We start from the raw sequence: 19,761 nt of genomic DNA on the forward strand, positions 1-19,761 counted from the left end.
TTCATTGGGATGGGCTCACGGCAGTGTGATGGCTGTGGGGGATAAAATGCCGTCTTTTTTTCTGGATGAAGTAGGTTCCAGAGGTGTCTGGGAATGTCAAGGTGGAGTCCACCTGGTGTTTGGGATCTTCCCTTCCCCAGGAGCCAGGGCAGGCTGACGCCCCTGGAGGAGGGGCTCCCAACCCAGTCTATATACTTCCTCTGGCCTTTCTGCCTGAAATTCTATTTGAAGATGACAAAGTGCTCAAACTTAGGATAGAATGATGATTTTCAACCTTTTTGGTGACAGGAACACTTTACCAATTATTGAGGACTCAAAAGAGCTTTTGTTTAACTTGGCTACTCCTGGTGATGATTATCATATAAAACAGGAGTCTGGTAAATAAGGTTTTTTGGTAAATGAAGTTTTTTTTTTGATAAAAATAAAACGTTTATTTATTATGATGAAAAAGTCTGACCACTAACAACCAACATACTTCGAAGGGAACACTGTAAGTTCACAAAACTATCTTTCCCACATCTACTAAGTATATAAAACAAGTTTTGCAAATTTTCCAACTCCACCACTTCTAGTGTTTTTTGTATCTTCATAGGAGGGGAGAAAATTCCTTGCTATATAAAATTCCCTGTCAAAGTGCCTGTTGTTTTTATCCTTGAGTCAAACCACAGAAGCCTCAGAGTATTAAGAAAGTTTTGAATATGAATAATATTTTTCTTACAAATTTGTGAATATTTTCCCTTTTTAACTGTCTCTATATTCTGACCCATGGAGCAGCAGGTCCCACCAGGGGTCTGAGGATGGCATCTGCTACCCACCAGTCTGCATCATAGCCTGTGAACACACGTGACGAGGACCAGCGTTCAGCTCCCAGTAGCACCATGGAATTGACTGTTGAGCATTTCTGCCATCATTTCTAATCATAGAGAGGTATATGCCCCATTTTCAGTGCTTCATTCCCACCGGAGACTTTTTATTAAGGCCTTGTTCCTGTGGACGCATGTGGGGCACAACATGTTATCTTCAAGATGTGTGTGTGGAGGGGAATGCAGGCTGAAAGCAGGAAGAATGTGCTCACTTGCCCTGCCTTCTTTTCAGGAACCCAGGCTTGTCCTGCATGAACTTGCAGGTGAACCCAACCACCTGTGTCTGCAGGGAGACTCTTCCCATGGACCACATACCATCTTACATCGCAGTCCTTCTGGGGAGATTCCACTGCCTCCGTGGATGACCCAGCCCTTGCTGCAATTCTGGCCCAGGAGGCAGAAGTTGTCACAACAACTGTATTAACTCCCTTAAGAAGAGAGGCAGACTTCAAGAAAGGCAAACCCCCTTCTTCAGGGGGAGAACCTAATCCAGGAGCGAGAACTACTACAGGAGGATCAGTCCCCTGAGAATACATCCTTTGTGCAGAACATTCTGGGGAAATTGCTTTCTTTTCCACATTTAACTTTTTTTTAAGTGTTTTCTGATCTTGGCCTCTTTTGCTGTGCTCGGAAAATCCTTTTGATTTGGAAAAGTGTGTGTGCATAGACGCTTATATACCTCCAGTTTCTGGCCTTTGGTGCTCAGGTGTTATTGCTGGCACCAGACCCATATGTTGTCCCAGTGAAGCAGATTAACTGGTGGCAGTTCGTTGGGTATTGGAGGAATAGGTGGCACCTTCCTCTGAGGTTTTGGCATGTCACTATGTTCTACTTTCTTTTTGGGGCAGAAGAACTCTTTGTCATCCTTGACAGATTTTTTTCATTTTGTCCTCATTGCTGAGGTTCCTGGTATAGCAAGGACATTCTGTTGACTTGCAGTTTGCTGGTCCTCTACCAAGCAAGTTTCTGTTGCTGTGTGGTCAATACTGTAATTCCCACACTCTTTTCTGGCCTTCTCCATGGAGTTCCACTCGTTGCCTTTTGCATTCTCCATAGTTGGGAAGAAAAGGTCGACACCATGAAGATGCTCCCAAAATGGCCGGTAAATAAAGTTTTATTGGAATACAGCCAGCCAGTATGTAAGCCCTTCACTTACATACTGTTTATGGCTGCTTTCATTGTACGGTGGTAGAGTTAAGGAGTTGTAACAAGATGTGAAGCCTAAAATATTATCTGTTCTTTGCAGAGCAGTTTGTCAATTCCTGATATAAAAATTAAAATGAGAAATGTTAAAAATATTTATTAATTAATTAAAATTATCAATGTTGAAACCACTACAAGATAAGAGATTCTTTTTGTTAGTTGAAAAAAAAAGGTCTATACTTTCAAAAAAAAAAAAAAGAAGAAAAACAAAACAGTAAGACTCAGAGTGGCTTTGGTATACACTTCGTAAGTTTCATCAATGTCTGGATTGATGGTAGCAGCTGGGTTCTTAAATCTGCCTCTGTATTCAGTCTGTTGCCGTATGTTGCTTTGGTTGAAGGAAGTGAAGAAACTCTAGCCCTAGACAGGTATGTAGTTAGAAAAGGGAAGAGCGTTTTCATAGACTTTTCAGATGTTTAGAGGCATTCTAGAAACTCTGCTGCCACAAATCTCGACAAGTGGTAATTTCTAAGAGGTTGCATGTAAAGCCTGAAATTATGGCAATGAACATTTTATACTTGTTATATTAAAACCACTGTTCTAAACTGCACTTTGAATGGGTCTTATACCCATGTAAGATTTTATAACATCACCCATTCATCATTTAGAAAATAACAGTTTATTAAATTATGCAGATCTTCTAAATGTTGACATACTTCATTTTGTATCCTATGAAAGTATCCAATGTGTTAATATCACCACTTAGTCCGTTGAGAGTCCCTAAGCTGTCAAACTCATGGTCCCAAATTCTAACTTTTGCTTGGAATTTCCAATATTATAATTGGCCTTAAGTACTTCACTTATTTTCCTTGTAGAGATAAGTTCATTTCATTTGTGAGAAAATATCTGCCAAATAAATGCCTAAATATGAATAACCGTAGTCTGTCTGTTAGCTATGTAAAATGTTGTCCCATTGAAAAAAAAAAAAAGAGGGTGCTCAGCCCACAACTCAAAGCATCGCACCAGAGGATTTCCTAGAGACCTCTGTCACCTTGTGGTGTGCAGCAGAAGGGCTTTACGAATGTTTCCCGTGTAGTCACCCAGCATATTAAAGATGGCTACATTCAAAGATGGTGACTTTGTGAAATTCATACTTTTTATTGCTTCTTTAAGGCCATTAGGTAAAACTGGCCCCTTTTCCTCCCTTGCGAACATGCAGTGGCGCAGGACAGAATGACCACTAGAACAGTGTGGTGCCCTGGCCTTGACCCTCCCTATCTGCTCCGGCACCAGCAGTTTTCCTCCCGCTTTGCATTTGCACGATCAGCGTGAGCATCGACAGAGTAAAGCAGACAAGTCAGGTCCCACTGTTATTATGAAAATAGTTTTGACCTTGTGTATCCCTGAAAGTGGGTTGTAGACCACACTTTGAGGACCAGCGAGGTACAGAAAAGGAGGGGGAACAAACACAATCAAATTCTATGGTTGTAGCAGCTGTGTTGGGGGAATGCCGTATACTGGACAGGAGGGATCCTGTTGGAACTTTCCAGTGCTCATTAGATTTTAAAGGCTCTGAGAATTGCCCTAGAAATTAAACTTTAGATTTTCTGAATCCATTTGAGCAAAACATCCCTTTATAATACACATAGGCCAGTGTGAAAGTTTTGAGACAGACTATGTTATAGCCCCTTAGTTTACTTCCAAGAAACACTGTTGACAATATCCTTTCTGATTCAGTGAGTGCACAGAGGGTCAAACAAAAAGAACAGAGCTGGGAGGGAGTCCTGGGCTCTGGATTCTGCTCACCACTCACTTGTCCCGGACCTGGGACTGCTCGCATAGACATAGCCCATCCTTGGTTTTATTTTCAGTGAAATAAAGGACTTGTTTGAAAGTTTCCCAAATGTGGGTCATGGAGAACAGTAGAATTATTGTAGTGTGCCCAGACCGTCCAGCAGCCCCCAGGCTGAACACATAGAGTCTTGCGTGTATGTAATTATTTTTCAAATGCATTTACAAGTGGCTGTGACTTATAAGATGCAGGTTCATTTTAAAGTGTCACTGAATTCCTAGTGGCTACTGGCAACACACATAATGAAGACTAACATTCATGAAATGCTTACTAGGTGAGAATTACAGTAAGTGCCTGTCTCAGGTTGGATTTCCAGATGCTGAGAAGAGGATTTGTGTGTAGGGGATTTATGTGGGATTTTGCCCAGGGAACTGGAAGAGGCAGGATAGGGGAAGAGAAGAAACCAAGCCAGGGTGTGATTTCCGGTGAATCCCAGTCTCACTGTGATCGAATGGGGAGCTCTGGCATCTTAGTGTCACAGAGTGTGTCTCCACTCACCGCAATGGCACTGGGCTTTCATATTCCTACCTAAGCCAGTTGCTGGCCGAGAGCTTCCCTGCCAGGTTGGTGGCGGAATGGGGGGAACACAAACTCCCAGGCATTTCTGGCTGTTTATCTCAATACAGAGCAGCCTCAGTGGCTTTCAAACAGCTCTGTGATGAGTTACAGGCTTTTAGAAGACGATGAAAAACATCCAATCCTTACAACAACTGTAGGAGGTACATGTTCTTATCTCTAGTTTACAGAAGAGGAAACTGAGGCACAGAGAGGTTAACAAACTTGCCCATGGCCTCATGGCTGGTAAGCTGCAGACCCAAGATTTAAAGCAAGAACCCTGCACTTTTACCATCAGAAGGCATATTACTCGTGGCTTCTGGAAATACAATGGCTATTATGTATAATCAAGAAGATTCTGGGAATGAGTGGACCAGCCTGGAGGTCCTGTGTGGTGGTCTTAACATTCAGTGAAATCATGTTCTCTCACCAGTGCTGTGCTCTGATTTCAAAGCAATTTCAAGGGCAATTGGATTTCAATTTTTTCTGCTTTATAATTATTCTGACTTAAGCAATTTTAATCAAAATCAAAAGATCCAAAAGTAGTTTGTTAATAGCTAAGAAAACAATGGCCAAAGGTGAAAGATATTTGAAGAACTACAAGGTTCTTTGGTTGGCAGAATAATTGAGAGTTGGCTATTTGGGTTGAAAACAATGCAATTTGGATTTCTAATCCAGAAGAAATTACTTAATTGGCAACACATGCGTCCCAATTGCACCAGAACAGGAGGTGGCTTTCAAGTGGGGAACACATGGGAGTGAAGTAAAGTGGCAGATCCCTAAACATGGCACACGGTTGCCCTCTGTTCAGTTTTAAATTCTTGCCATTAATTCTCTCATTCCCTCTGTGATCCTGTGTCCTGAGAACAGTGGCACAAAACTCCCATTATGAGCTGCATGAGAATTCCCTGGACTGATGAAGCACTCTCCAGCTGTACCTTGTTGAGTACAGTAACTAGTTGAGGACACAGGACAAGAGGATGGGCAAGTTCACACCTAATGAGTATAATGCTCACCGTCTGAGTGAAGGGCATGCTTATAACTTTGACTCAACCTGTATAAGGCAAATTATGTTATCAAGATGTGTATACCCCTGTAATATCCTACAATTAAATTTTTTGCAGATTTTGGCCAGGGCTGGGTTTGAACCCACTACCTCTGGTGTATGGGGCCAGCGCCCTACTCCTTTGAGCCACAGGCACCGCCCTGAATTTTTTTTTAAATGGGTGTTGTTTTAAGACACTAAGCTTTTTTTGTCCTTTGTTATGAGCGTAGAAAACTTATACATAAGGCTTGTTGGAGGATTGCCTTTGCTCAGGCCCAAAACAAAATTTTGGAGTAGGGTGACCAGTTATTCCTTACTTTTCTTTCTAATGTCACTCAACTGAAGTTTTGTACCTATATGATTCACATTATGCTCATTTCAAGAAAAAGAGATTTTCTGCATTGGCTACATTATTAAAAGTGTGGCTAACAGTGTACTGATGACACTTCCACGGTGAAGCATGTTACTATGGGCTGAATGTTCGTGTCCTCCCCAAATCCATATGTTGAAATGCTAACCCCCAAGGCAGTAGTATTGGGAATTGGGGGTTTGGGAAGGTGATTAGGTCATAAGGGCAGAGCCCTCAGGAATGGGCTTAGTGCTCTTTCAGAAGAGGCTCAAGAAAAACCGCTTGTCCCCTTCCACCTTGTGAGGACCTGGGAAGAAGGCCCTATGAACCAAGATGTGGGCCCGCAACGCCTCCAAATCTGTCAGAGCCTTGGTCATAGACTTCCCAGCCTCCAGAACTATGAAAAATAAATTTCTGCTGTCTCTAAGCTACCTGGTCTAAGATGTTTGGTTATGGCAGCCTGAATGCACTGGGACACACGTTTTCCTAACACAGTAACTTATGTGGGTTTAGGAACTGCAAGGCCAAGAGGGTGGGAAAATTCTATCAGCTATGGCTTGAAGAAACAATGGCACAAGAGTCTGACAATTCCTTTTAGGATAATAGTTCCAATTCCTTTCTCCTGTTACTGAAAGCTATTTTTTAGTTGTTTTCAAACAAATTCTACCAATCAGTCTACAGGTGGAAGTGTGTTTGGTCACCAGAAGGTTGTCCATTCTCTTTTCCTTCTAGAACAGTGGTTCTCAACCTTCCTCTTGCCGCGACCCTTTAATACAGTTCCTGTGGGTCGTGACCCACAGATTGAGAACCTCTGTTCTAGAGAGTTGAAAAAGCTGGGAACGCCCTCTATTACTATCACATTTCAGGTCTTTCTGGATTCTATATTAGGCTGAAAGAAAATTGAGTTTTTATAAGAAAAAAATCTCTCTGATTATCTTTTCTTTGGGGTTAAAGAAAATGGAATCACAATCTGGAGCCTGGTGAGTGTGAACTGTGCAATTTTGAGGGAACTTGATCTAGTGCCTTCAATTGTGCTGCTCTTGATTAAGGATAGTTCTGTCCTAAGGAATCTCTTTTCCTCATGGCTTGGGTCCTCTTCATTATCCCTGTTTGAAAGCCTCTTCCTTTTCATTATGTGATCATAATTATTTCTCTGTTGAGTGCATAACCTAACACCTCTTCCTGCACAGTGCCAAGATTTGAAGCCATAATAAGCTGAATGCTCACCTTCGAAGCCATTATTTCAATCATTAGAACACAGTTTATTCCTTGAGAGGACATTAACATCTGAAAATGTGTCAACCAGAGTAAGAAATTCATCATGATCACAGACCACCTGCCAAGTGATTAAAATGCAATGTTCTGATTTTGCTGGATTTTTAGATGAATCTAACATCTGACATCAGTTTACATTTTTTAAGTTGTCTTAGTTTAATTCCTGGTAAATTGCTCATGAAGGCCAGAGAAATTTGGATTTTAAATAAGAAACTTGAAAAAAAATTACATCCAAAAGAGGGCTCAGGGATCACTGAGAGTGTCAGTATGGGTAGCATGGACCAGCACATCATAGTAGCCCCAGCACATAGCAGTGAGCCCATCCTAGCAGGACTGGACTCCAGCAACAGTCTCTGCATTTGGGCACTTATAATTCTGAACAAAAATGAGTCTGATTGCTGTGTAGAATTTCTTAGAAGATTTTAATGATTTCATCTCTGCAGTTCAATTGGTAAGGAATAAAGGACAAGTATTCCACTTTTGTCTAGCAAAAAGTCACATTTCATCATTAATGCCATTGAACCCATTGTGTGCTGAAAACACCTGGCATACACACAAAAGTGTGGACTGGAAAAGGAAAATATAAATCCCCAGGAAGCTGGGATGTGGGGGTTAATATTATGTCAACCCAGAGATTTCTGGATGGTCTTCGTTGTCAAGGTAACACTACTTCTTTCGAAAGCTGAGATAGGGAACTAGCCAAGAAAGATGGTGCAATTAGAGTGACCTTAACCATTCACCTTTTAGCTTCTAGAGTGTATTTGAAATAAGAAATGTTTTTGGTCAGATATTTCAGAGCTCCTTGCCAGTGGATACGATGTCTTCTGGTTATCTAACAGTATATAACAAAGCACCCACATCCTAGTGGCTTAAACCAACAATATTTATTTTGCTTATGAATATACAAATTGGGCAGGACTCAGAGGGGACAGTTGGGATGTCAGTTGGGGTCGTTTGAAGGCTAGGGTTAGAATCATATGAAGGCTTATTCTTTCACATATCTTAAGATTAGTACTGGGAAGACTAAAATAGCTGAGGCTAGTACAACTGGGGTTTCTTGGGTGTCTTTCTTTCTAATTTAAATAAAAATTATATATATAAACATGATGTTTTAAAACATGAATCCATTATGGAATGGCTAAATTGAACTAATTAATATGTTCATTGCCTCATATACTTATTGTTTGCAGTAAGAACTCCTAAAATCTATTTGCTCAGTGATTTTCAAAAATACAATATATTATTATTAACTATAGTCACCATGTTGTACAATAGATCTCATGAACTTCTCTTATCCAACTAAAATTTTGTATCCCTTGATCACATCTCTCCAATTCTCCTCCCACCCCCAGGCCCAGGTAAGCAGCATCCTACTCTCTGCTTCTATAAATGTTTTTTAGCTTCCACATACAAGTGAGATGTTTGTCTTCTGTGCCTGGCTTATTTCACATAAGATAATGTCCTCCAGGGTCATCCATGTTGTTGCACATGACAGAGTTTCCTTCTTTTTTTTTTTTTTTTTAATACATAATCTCTTTTATTTTTAAAAAAATTATATAATACCTTTTCTTTTTATTGTTGGGGATTCATTGAGGGTATAAGATGTGTCATCACACTGAGACCCCCCACACCCCTCCCTCCTTCCCTCTCTCTGCTCTTCCTGTCTCGCACTCCTCCCTCCTTCTCTCTCTCTTTCTGCTCTCCCCTTTCCCCACTCCCAACTGTGTCATTAATTGTCATTAATTGTCCTCATATCAAAATTGAATACATAGGATTCATGCTTCTCCATTCTTGTGATGCATAGGAATAAGAAGGAGTTCCCTCTTTTTTAAGGCTGAGTAGTATTCCATTGTGTATATATGTCACATTTTCTTTAACCTTTGATGGACAGTTGATTCTGTATCAACTGTTGATGGACACTTGCTTCTGTATTATTATTATTATTATTTTTTGAGACGGAGCCTCAGGCTATCCCCCTGGGTAGAGTGCCATGGCATCACGCTCACAGCAACCTCCAACTCCTGGGCCCAAGCGAGTCTCCTGCCTCAGCCTCCCAAGTAGCTGGGACCACAGGCACCCACCACAATGCCTGGCCATTTTTTGGTTGCAGCCATCATTGTTGTTTGGCGGGCCCGGGCTGGGGATTCGAACCCGCCACCTTAGGTGTATGTGGCTGGTGACTTAGCCACTTGAGCCACAGGCGCCGAGCCATTATTATTATTTTTGAGACAGAGACTCACTATGTCAGCCTCCATAGAGTACTGTAGCATCGCAGCTCACAGCAACCTCAAATTCTTTTGGGCTTAAGCGATTCTCTGCCTCAGCCTCCCACGTAGCTGGAGCTATAGGTGCCTGCCACAACACCCAGCTATTTTTTGCCTATAGTTGTCATTGCTGTTTGGCAGGCCAGGGCTGGACTCAAACCTGCCATCTCTGGTGTATTTGGCTGGAGCCCTAGCTGCTTGAGCTGCAGGTGTTGAGCCTTGCTTCTGTATCTTGGCTCTTGCAAATAATGTTGCAATGAACATAGGAGTGTAGATATCTTTTTGACACACTGGGTTCATTTCCTTTGGCTATATATTCAATAGTGAGATTGCTGGATCACGTGGTAGTTCTATTTTTGATGTCTTTTTTTTTATTGAATGGTAACTATGTACATTAATGCACTTCTCGGGTACAGTGTGGGGTTTTCACATGCAATCTGAAATACTTCCATCAAACTGGTCAACACAGCCTCCATGTCATTTTCTCAGTTATTGCTTTAAAACGTTCACATTCTACTCTTAGAAAGATTCACCTGTACCCCTATAAGATAAACCTCAGAAGTGATCCCTCTAAACCCCCTCCCTCCACCCATTCCCCCCTCCCTATTTTTGATGTCTTGAGTTAACCTCCTTTTTTTTCCTAGAATGACTGTACTAATTTTCATACTCATCAATAGTGTGCAAGGGTTCCCTTTCTCCACATACTTTCATCTTTTTGATGATAGTCATTCTAACAGGAGTGAAGTGATAGCTCACTGTGGTTTTAATTTTCATTCTCCTGATGATTAGTGATACTAAACATTTTTTCATGTAACTATAAACCGTTTGTACATCTTCTTTTGAGAAATATCTATTAAGGTTCTTTTCCCATTTAAAAATTGGGTTGTTTTCTTGCTATTGTATCAAGTTCCTTATATATGTATTTTTCGATATTAAACTCATCACATGTATGGTTTGCAGGTATTTTCTCCCATTCTGTAGGTTGTCTCTTCACTGTTAATTGTTTCTTTTGCTATGTAAAAGCTTTTCGGTTTGATATAATCCCATTTGTCTATTTTTGCTTTAGTTGCCTATGCTTTGGGGATCCCATCAAAACAATTGTTGCCTAGATCATTGTCTTGGAGATTTTCCCTACTTTTTCTTTAGGGGTTTTACAGTTGCAGATTCTGTGTTTATATCTTTGATCCATTTTGAGCAGATTTTGTCTGTGGTGTGAGAGAAGGGTCTCATTTCATTTTTCTGCATGTGGATGTCCAGTTTCCCCCAAACCTATTTATATATTTATTTGTTTTTCTTCTTTAACTATTTATAAAAAGGATTTAAAACTATTCATTGAAGATACTGTCCTTTCCCCATTGCGTGTTCTTGGCACCTTTGTTGAAAATAGCTTAAGGATAAATTCATGAATTTCTTTCTGGGTCTCAATTCTGTTGGGGTCCTATTTCTATGAGGCTTCCGTTTGTGGTGTCTTCAAGGTAGCAAACTTCTTCTGTATCAGCTCAGAGCTTCAAGGTACATGTTCCAAGGGAGAGCCTGGTGCTCCCAGTCTTCGAAGACACACACTGACAACATATCACTTCTTCTGCCTTCTGTTTGTTAAATAAGAATCACTAAGCTGGCCTACATTCAAGGGCAATGGCATTTGACTTAATTTTTTTTTTTGAGATTGTCATTTACTCTGTTGCCCAGGCTGGAGTACAGTGGCTTTATCATATCTCACTGCAACCTCAAAGTCCAGGGCTCAAGAGGGCTCAGCCTTTTGAGTAGCTGAGATCACTGCTGTGTGCCATCATGTCCAGCTAATTTAAACATTTTCTTCTGAAGACAGGGGTTCTTGCTATTACCCAGACTGGTCTCTAACCCCTGGCTTTAAGTGATCCTCCCACCTTGGCCTCTCAAAGTGCTAGGATTACAGGCCTGAGCCACTCTACCCAGCCTGACTCCACTTTTGATGATGTCAAAAAGTTTGCAGACATTAAAAAACCACTAAAAATCTCTAAAATGATTTTTGAGCATCTATGAAAACAAAGCATATGATAGGCACTTCTAGAGATAGGAAGACATATCAGGAATGTCCCCTCTCACCTGGGAGCTTTCAATCTAAATCTTAGGTCATGGAAAGTAAAAAGAAAACAGAAGAGTGACATAACAGTTACAGCAATTAGTTACCAAGGAAGAACAAAGGCAGAGCTGGGAAATTTGAAGATCTTGAAGTGAACCCTCACTGGACTGAGGAGGTCCAGGAAGATGGGAAGGTGGTGGAGCAGAAGCTTGGGAGCTGCAAATAGTAATGAATACATAGAACTTTCCCATGGCTTGTAGTTGCATGATAAGTGCATTTAATTTACATGTCAGTTTAAACACTGCATCCTCAAAGCATGAGACCTGTGACACAGGGCAGAAGCAGTACCCAATGGCATCCAGGAGGCCCTGATAAGAAATACCAGCCTCGGCTCGGTGCCTATAGCTCAACCGGCTAAGGCGCCAGCCACGTACACCCAAGGTGGCAGGTTCGAATCCCCAGCCTGGACCCGCCAAAAACAACAATGATGGCTGCAACCAAAAAATAGCTGGGCATTGTGGCGGGCGCCTGTGGTCCCAGCTACTTGGGAGGCGGAGGCGGGAGACTCGCTTAAGCTCAGGAGTTGGAGGTTGCTGTGAGCTGTAATGCCACCACAGCACTCTACCCAGGGGGACAGCTTGAGGCTCTGTCTCAAAAAAAAAAAAAAAAAAAAAAAAAAGAAATACCAGCCTTCTAGGTATGGTGGCTCATGCCTGTAATCCTAGACCTCTGGGAGGTTGAGGCAGGAGGATTACTTGAGCTCAGGTGTTCAAGACCAGCCTGAGCAAGAACCAGACCCCATCTCTACTAAACATAGAAAAATTAGTTGGGTTTTGTGGCAGCACCTATAATCTCAAGTACTTGGGAGGCCATGGCAGGAGGACTGCTTGAACCCAAGAGTTTGAGGTGGATGTGAGCTAGGCTGAGGCCATGGCACTCTAGCCCTGGGTGACAGAGCAAAGCTCTGTTGTAAACAAAATAAACAAACAAAAGGCCTGCCTGGAAAAACTGTAGTACTGGTAGGTAATATGTTCTTCTCTGTTGTTTTTCAAAAACGATGTACCCATGGGTCTGACCATGCCAGGTTTAGATTCAAAGCTAGAAAAATATCTACCACTGTGCTTTGCCCTGTGCTAGACTTTTTTGCATACATTGCGCCACTTAATCCTAAGAACAACAAACAGACATTTACATATTAACATGTAATAAGTTTTCAGAGACTTGATATTAAAGAAGAATGAAATATGTGTGCAGGCAGCCAGGGAATACTTTAGAAAATCTAGTTCCCGCTCACTCCAGGGCAGTGGTTCTCGTCAGAATGATTTTGCTCCCCTACACCCTCATTGCTGTGATGGGGGGAGCGTTTGACAATTTCTGAAGATACTTTTGGTTGTCACAACTGTGAGGATGGGAGGTCAAGGAAGAAGGTTTCTATGGGCACCTAGTGAGTCAAGGCCATGAATGTTGATAAACATTCTCCAATGCACAGGAGAATCCTCCACAACAAAGAATTCTCTGGTCTCAAATGTCAATAGAAATGAAAAGTCCTGCCCTAGAAATTTGATAATATCTGAAAAGTACAATATATAAATGCTCATGAAAATTCCTACATTTACACATAGATTTTGCTCTTATTTCTTTAAATGCAGCTCAGTGGTTTTCAAATTTTTCTGTAAGGAGTAATTATTCAAAGCTATATAAATAAAACAACCATGTATGATATGCTTAATGGGTGATTAAAGAATTCTCTTGAAATTGGGTAATTTCCTCTGATGAGATTTTTGCCTTTTGTGTTTCCCTTAGAATCTCACTTGATGTTCATAGCAGTCATGGGAGCGAGTCAGGGCAGGGTATAATATGTTATATCAATGAAAAAACTGGGACTTACAGAGAAAAAAAATGAATGACTTGATCAAGAGATTAAGATCTTCACAACTAGTAAGTGGCTAAGTCTGGTCTCCAAGCCAGATCTGTTTGTATTCTGCTGTTATTTCTCCTCCTCTATACATAGATATTCAACAATTTAATTGACATTTGCCCAGGCACTATGCTTGGTACTGAATATACAAAAATGAATAAGATAATGACCCTGTCAAAGGAAGAAATATTATTCTAGAATGGCCATTCAACATTCTTTTACTCAACCATAAGATAAGAACAAAATACTATAAAAAAAGAACATTCAGAAAATAAAATCTTTTAGAAATAAATGTGGGTTACCAATAAAAACTTAACTAGAAAGATAAAATTGAAGAAATCTCCAGAAGGCAGAATAAAAAATAAGGAAATAGAAAATAGAAGACCAAAGGCAAGAAAATGAAAAGAGCACTTATAATTTTTAATATCCAACTAATGGAAGTCTCTGAAAATGAGAGTAGGGAAAACAGAAGGGAAAAAAAATCATCAAAGAATAAATAGGAATTTCTCAGATTTGGAAGACGTATTTTTGTAAACTGAAAATGAACAACAAGTGCCCAAAGATTGAGTTTTAAAATGTTACATTAAACTTCTTACTCTGGTCAAGAGGGACTAATTAAACCCAGAATTGCCTTTATGCCAAAAACAACTAGAAAATAGACCAAATTATAACAACAATTTTCGGACATTGTACAATAGAAAGAACAGGACTGTGACCCCTGAGAGAAGAAAAACAAATGGAGTCCTATTATTGCTCAAGCTTATGCCTCGATATTATTTCTGGATTGAAGCAGAGAGAGGAGAACCTCCAAAGAGATTGGCAGTCTTGCTGAATTGGAGTGGAGGGAGGACACACACACATAGAGAGAGAGAGAGAGAGAGAGAGAGAAAGAGAGAGAGAGGGAGAGAGTGCGAGTATATGCTGGAATTTGTAGGGCAAAGGCCTGAGAGGGGAGCAAAAGAGAAGAGTTCCAGAAATTTCCATAAAGGTCACCTTGAGTCCTTGGCACTGGCATAGGGTAAAACTCTGAGAGGCTGGGAAGGAACAACTGCTAGGGAAAGAGCAGTTATTGGGAAGCTGTAAACCAAAATATTCCCAGAGATCACATGAGGCTGAACCCATTCAAATTCCCACAAGTTAGAGCAGATGAATACGTGACCATTCAGTAGTAACAAGAGCAGTGCTATGTATTAAAACTAAATCAACCCTTGAGGAAAGTTTACTCTAGATCCACTCTAAAAGAGGTGAAGAACAAGCCTCAAAAGGATCCAGTTAACCTGAGAATAACTTAACTGCTTTCCAGAACAAATGCCAACAACTTCAAAAGAAATAGAACAAAACAGCATTCAAAAGTATAAAATTCACAATATCTGTTTTCCAATAAAAAAATTCCTAGACATGTGAAAAAGTATAAAAATGCTATAACCTGTAACTAGGAAAAAAGTCATGTTAGGGTTTGTCAAAGTAAAATTTTAAAGCACCAGGAATGAAGAAAATATCCTAAAATTCCCAGAGAAATATAAAGGAGAGAATTAAAACAGGACCAGGAATAGAAGGGCATCATCTGTCTTTTCAAAAATAATATCAGAATCCAGAAGAAAAGGAGAAGTGCAATTAAAATTCTACTGGAAAGTGACATTAAGACTAAAATCCTAAACTTAGCCAAAATATCTAACAAAGGTAGAGATAAAGACATTTTGGGGGGGGCAGTTTTTGGCCGGGGCTGGATTTGGACCCACCACCTCTGGCATATGGGGCCGGCGCCCTACTCCTTTGAACCACAGATGCCACCCAGATGGAAAGACATTTTTCAGATAGGCATTTTCTCAAAAAATTTATCTCCCATGTACCATTTCTTAGATGCTCTATAATAAGAGGAAGTAAACTAAGACAGTGGAAGACTTTAGATTTTAGCAATGAGATCTAACACAGGAGCAAGGCCAAAGAATCCCCAGGATAATGGTGGAAGGTGGTTCCACGATAGCATCAGGTCAGCAGGTCTAGAAAGCACCTCTTCCAGATTGACCCTCCTAGGGGTCAAGGAGAAAGTTCAAAGAGAGATTTCTTTAGAAAGACAAAATTGAAAGATTAATTAACCCATTTGAATGTATTGGGAAAAGATTTACACAACTGCAGGAGAGTTAAGGGTTGCCTTGGTTGCCTTGTATACTGTTATACTATTGAGAAGTATACAAATGAAAAAAAAAAGGCAATTATTAACTCCAAGAAAGACAAAAAGGACAAGAAAGGAAAAGTGGTAGAAGTATACAATGTAATTAATTTGTGACTATAATTTACATAGCCATGATAATATAAGCATTGAGTATCAAGTTACTTAAAATTATGAAACAGCTTGTTGAAAGGACAGGGGATTGAAAGTGTGTGTTTAAATGGTGTTGGTGTAAGTGCCAGAGAACGAGGACAATGAAAGAGAGCTACATGCTCATTTAGGTAGTTGGAGCTCGGTAGAGAATTATAAACTTAAATATGAAGAAGTAGTAGTCGACTATATAGATTAATATAGTAGACTAAATTTTAGTGGAAAAAAAAGAATTAGTAGTATAGCATCAATTTGTTATTAGGAAATTTGAAGACGAATGGCAAAATAATCCATTAAAAGATTTAGAGTTCTGGGAAGTGGGGGATGGGAGGAGAGTGACTGGTGTTTTAAAACAAATCTTACAGAACTATTTGTTGTGACATAATTTTGATCCTAGAGCAGTCAATTTATATTTTTATTTTTAATGCTCCATTTTCTGTCTTTTGCCGTACACTGTGTGTTTTCTTTAGTGTCACTTCAGGTTGAAGATGAATGTTATTTCTAGTGGTATGGGTTTATGTTTTATGGGTTTATGTGTAGGCAGGTAAAAGGTTACATCTTTTTCCTCTAAAAGGGGTAGCTTACAGCATTTCTTAGCTGGTGATTACCCTACTGTGGAATTGAGCAGTGATACTGCAGATAATCCTATCTGAACGTGCTGAAAGGTGTTCTCCTACTGACTCTATCATCATTACCCTGAACCCCTGTTCTAACTCCTAGACTTATTTTGGACAAAATAGTGGCAGGTGAACAGATGGGTGTGGAGACCTCACTTTCTAAAATGCCAGCTTCCACGTGCTCCTGGTCCCATTTGGGGGCAGGCAGGCAGACCCCACGTCACCCCCCAAAACCAATCTGTGGAGGCTCTGCCTCCCCGCATCTACTCCAGGACACCAGGCAAGAGGTCAAGGTTGGGAAGGGGATTGGGTGCAAACTCCTCTGCAAGTCTGGAAGCTTCCCCAAATCTCAAGAAGGAATGTATTGAGTTGTTAGGTGACCATTAAGAATGGTTTTTAGGCTTGGCGCCTATAGCTCAACCGGCTAAGGCGCCAGCCACGTACACCTAAGGTGGCGGGTTTGAATCCCCAGCCCGGACCCGCCAAACAACAATGACAGCTGCAACCAAAAAATAGCCGGGCGTTGTGGCGGGCGCCTGTGGTCCCAGCTACTTGGGAGGCGGAGGCAGGAGACTCGCTTGAGCCCAGGAGTTGGAGGTTGCTGTGAGCTGTAATGCCACGGCACTCTACCCAGGGGGACAGCTTGAGGCTCTGTCTCAAAAAAAAAAAAAAAACAAACAAACAAAAAAAAAAAGAATGGTTTTTAATGATAGATCACTATGTGATTTTTGGTTTATGATTCACAGTTTCAGAAAAGTGAAGGATATTTTTGTCCCCCAATTATTTCTATTCCTATCTGTTTGTGTGTGCTCTCAGTAGTAACAACAACAAAATGAACAAAGATAAGTCATGGTTCATGCAGCCATAACAGTGAATGTCCACTCCACTCTATTTAGAAAATTCATTTCCGCTAAAACTTTATTTTAATGTTTAATGAAATTTAAACATATAATTTATTATTGTTTCACTCAATTTTGAGCAAATAATGTTTCCAATGATAACTCAATCTAGAAGAAAAGTTTAGATAAAATTATAAAAAAGTAGAATTTAAATTTATTTCTTTGTATTTTCATTGCAAAGAAGACTAATGAATGATCAATAAAAAGACTTAAGGAAAAAAAAACAGTGGCAGGTGTATCTATAAGTGGAAGTTGAGTGTTTCTGAAAATATCTTAAAAGCTTATTATCTGTTGTACACATAGAAATTTCTAGTCGTCAGCACAAAGCTTGCATATTCAATAGCATTCAATAAATATTGGTGGGTTTGGTAGGCACTTTCACACCCTGCACATTGATAACACAAATTTAGTCCTTTTTGTTCCTCTGAATCCTGCTTATTCTTCAAAGCCAAGCTGATATTCTCATTGATTCAGTGATTTATTTATCTTACTCAAGTATTTTTGGAATACCTACTCTGTCCAAGGCATTAGGGATACAACATTAAACAAAAATAATCAGTTGCTGTCCCTCATGGAACTTACTTTCTAGTTGGGACAATAGACTTTAAACAACTAGTGGCCAAGCACTGTGGCTCATGTGTATAATCCCAACACTCTGGGAGGCCGAGGCAGGAGGATTGTTTGAGGCCAGGAGATGGAGAACAGCCTGAGCAGGAACAAGACCCCATCCCTACAAACAATAGGAAAAATCAGCTGGGCATAGTGGTGGGCACCTGTAGTCCCAGCTCCTTGGGAAGCTAAGGCAGGAGGATTGCTCGAGCCCAGGAGTTTGAGGTTACTGTGAGTTATTGATGCCACTGCACTTTAGCCTGGATGACAGAGTTAGATCTTGTCTCAAAAACAAAAACGCTAAAACTCAAACGAACAACAACAACAAAAACCAACTAGTAACACACTTGTGTTTGTGATAAGAGTGTTTTAAAAATAAGTATAGTGTGCTAAGATTGCAGCTCAGGCTTGGTGCCTGTAGCACAGTGGTTATGGCGCCAGCCACATTGAACAAGGGTGGCAGGTTCAAACACAGCCCAGGCAGCTAAACAACAAGGACAACTGCAACAAAAAAATAGCCAGGCATTGTGGCGGGTACCTGTAGTCCAGCTACTAGAGAGGCTGAGGCAAGAGAACTGCTTAAGCCCAAGAATTTGAGGTTGCTGTGAGCTGGGACATCACAGTACTCTACCAAGGGTAACAAAGTGAGACTCTGTCTCAAAAAAAAAAAAAAATTGCAGCTCAGTGTAACTTGACCTTGTGCATAGTGTGTAAGGGAGGGAAGGTTAGAGAAATATCTCTGAATACAACACACTGATACCCAGTGCTTCAGATGAGCTGGAATAAACTAAGCAAGGGTCAGGAGGAGTCTTTTAGACAGAAGGAACAGCTAGTGGGGAGGCTCTGGGGGCAGAAGGAGCATGGCAACTTCGAGGAATAGAAAGAAAGAGTGGCTGTTGAACAGGGCTACACAGAGAGAGGGGAGCACAAGATCTAGAAAGGAAGAGAAAGAAAGAGTGGCTGTTGAACAGGGCTACACAGAGAGAGGGGAGCACAGGATCTAGAAAGGAAGAGAAAGAAAGAGTGGCTGTTGAACAGGGCTACACAGAGAGAGGGGAGCACAGGATCTAAGCTGAGACACATCATGGAATGCTGTGATGACAATTGATGATTTCACTCTAATAACAAGTGTACATCCTTGGCAGTGCCAAGGGAATAGCATGATATTTGTGTTTGAAAACTCACTCCGTCTGCACAATTTCAGATGCTGCAGAGACCTCAGTGGAGGCAGTGAGGTAGGTGAGGTAGGGAGGAGGCCAGGCCCCCAAGAGGCACTGAGAAGGAACACTCACAGGACTCGGTCAATTTGAGAACACATGTGATGATGAAGAGGAAAGTATTGTGATTCATGCGATGCCATCTGCCTTGCTTCCAGGATTTCCAGATGGTTAGGGATGGCAGGTGGTCGGGTTTCTTCAGGGATGGGGCTATGCCTGCCAAGTGGAGTGGAATGAAGGTAGCAAGAGACTATTTCCCAGGGAAATAGTAAGGACGAAGTGAGAGCAGAGGGAAAGGTCATGGATATCCTAATTTTTCATAGAGAAAGACTTCTTCTGGGGATACTTGAGTGGGTTGGGATGTTTGAATTAATAATGTTGGGGTGCTGCAAAGTTTAGGGTGTTATTGAGGGAGGCAGGTATTACTCTTGCTATGGAGAAGAGAAAATGACTGGAGATGATATCATGACCCTGGAACCCTGCTGTGGTCAGCATGTGGTGGAGTCGGGCAATGTGGTGACCATACCAGGGGATGAAATCACATGATGTTGGATAGAAATGCCACATAGATGCTGAAGCCACCATCGAGATTGTCAGGAAGAGCTGGGTGAAAGAAGGTACTGGGAGCCAGGAGATCTATAGACTGGAGCAATGAGGAGGGGAAGAGGAGGCAGAACCAGAGGCTGGGTCCTCAAAGGAGCGGAGACCTTGGCCACAGTGGAGGGAATTAACTGTCTGGAGCGGCACTGGGACTAAGTTAGTTACCTTCTGAT

The 19,761-nt window shown here is 41.0% G+C and overlaps 1 pseudogene; it reads right to left on the reverse strand.

Annotated features, from left to right (window-relative positions):
* Nucleotides 1-950: 950 nt before the first annotated feature.
* Nucleotides 951-1,917, reverse strand: LOC100940630 (annotated as a pseudogene).
* Nucleotides 1,918-19,761: the final 17,844 nt, after the last annotated feature.

The sequence above is a fragment of the Otolemur garnettii genome, unplaced genomic scaffold, assembly GCF_000181295.1.
Source record: "Otolemur garnettii isolate 467f Iridium unplaced genomic scaffold, OtoGar3 scaffold00068, whole genome shotgun sequence".
In the NCBI taxonomy this organism is placed as follows: Eukaryota; Metazoa; Chordata; class Mammalia; order Primates; family Galagidae; genus Otolemur; species Otolemur garnettii.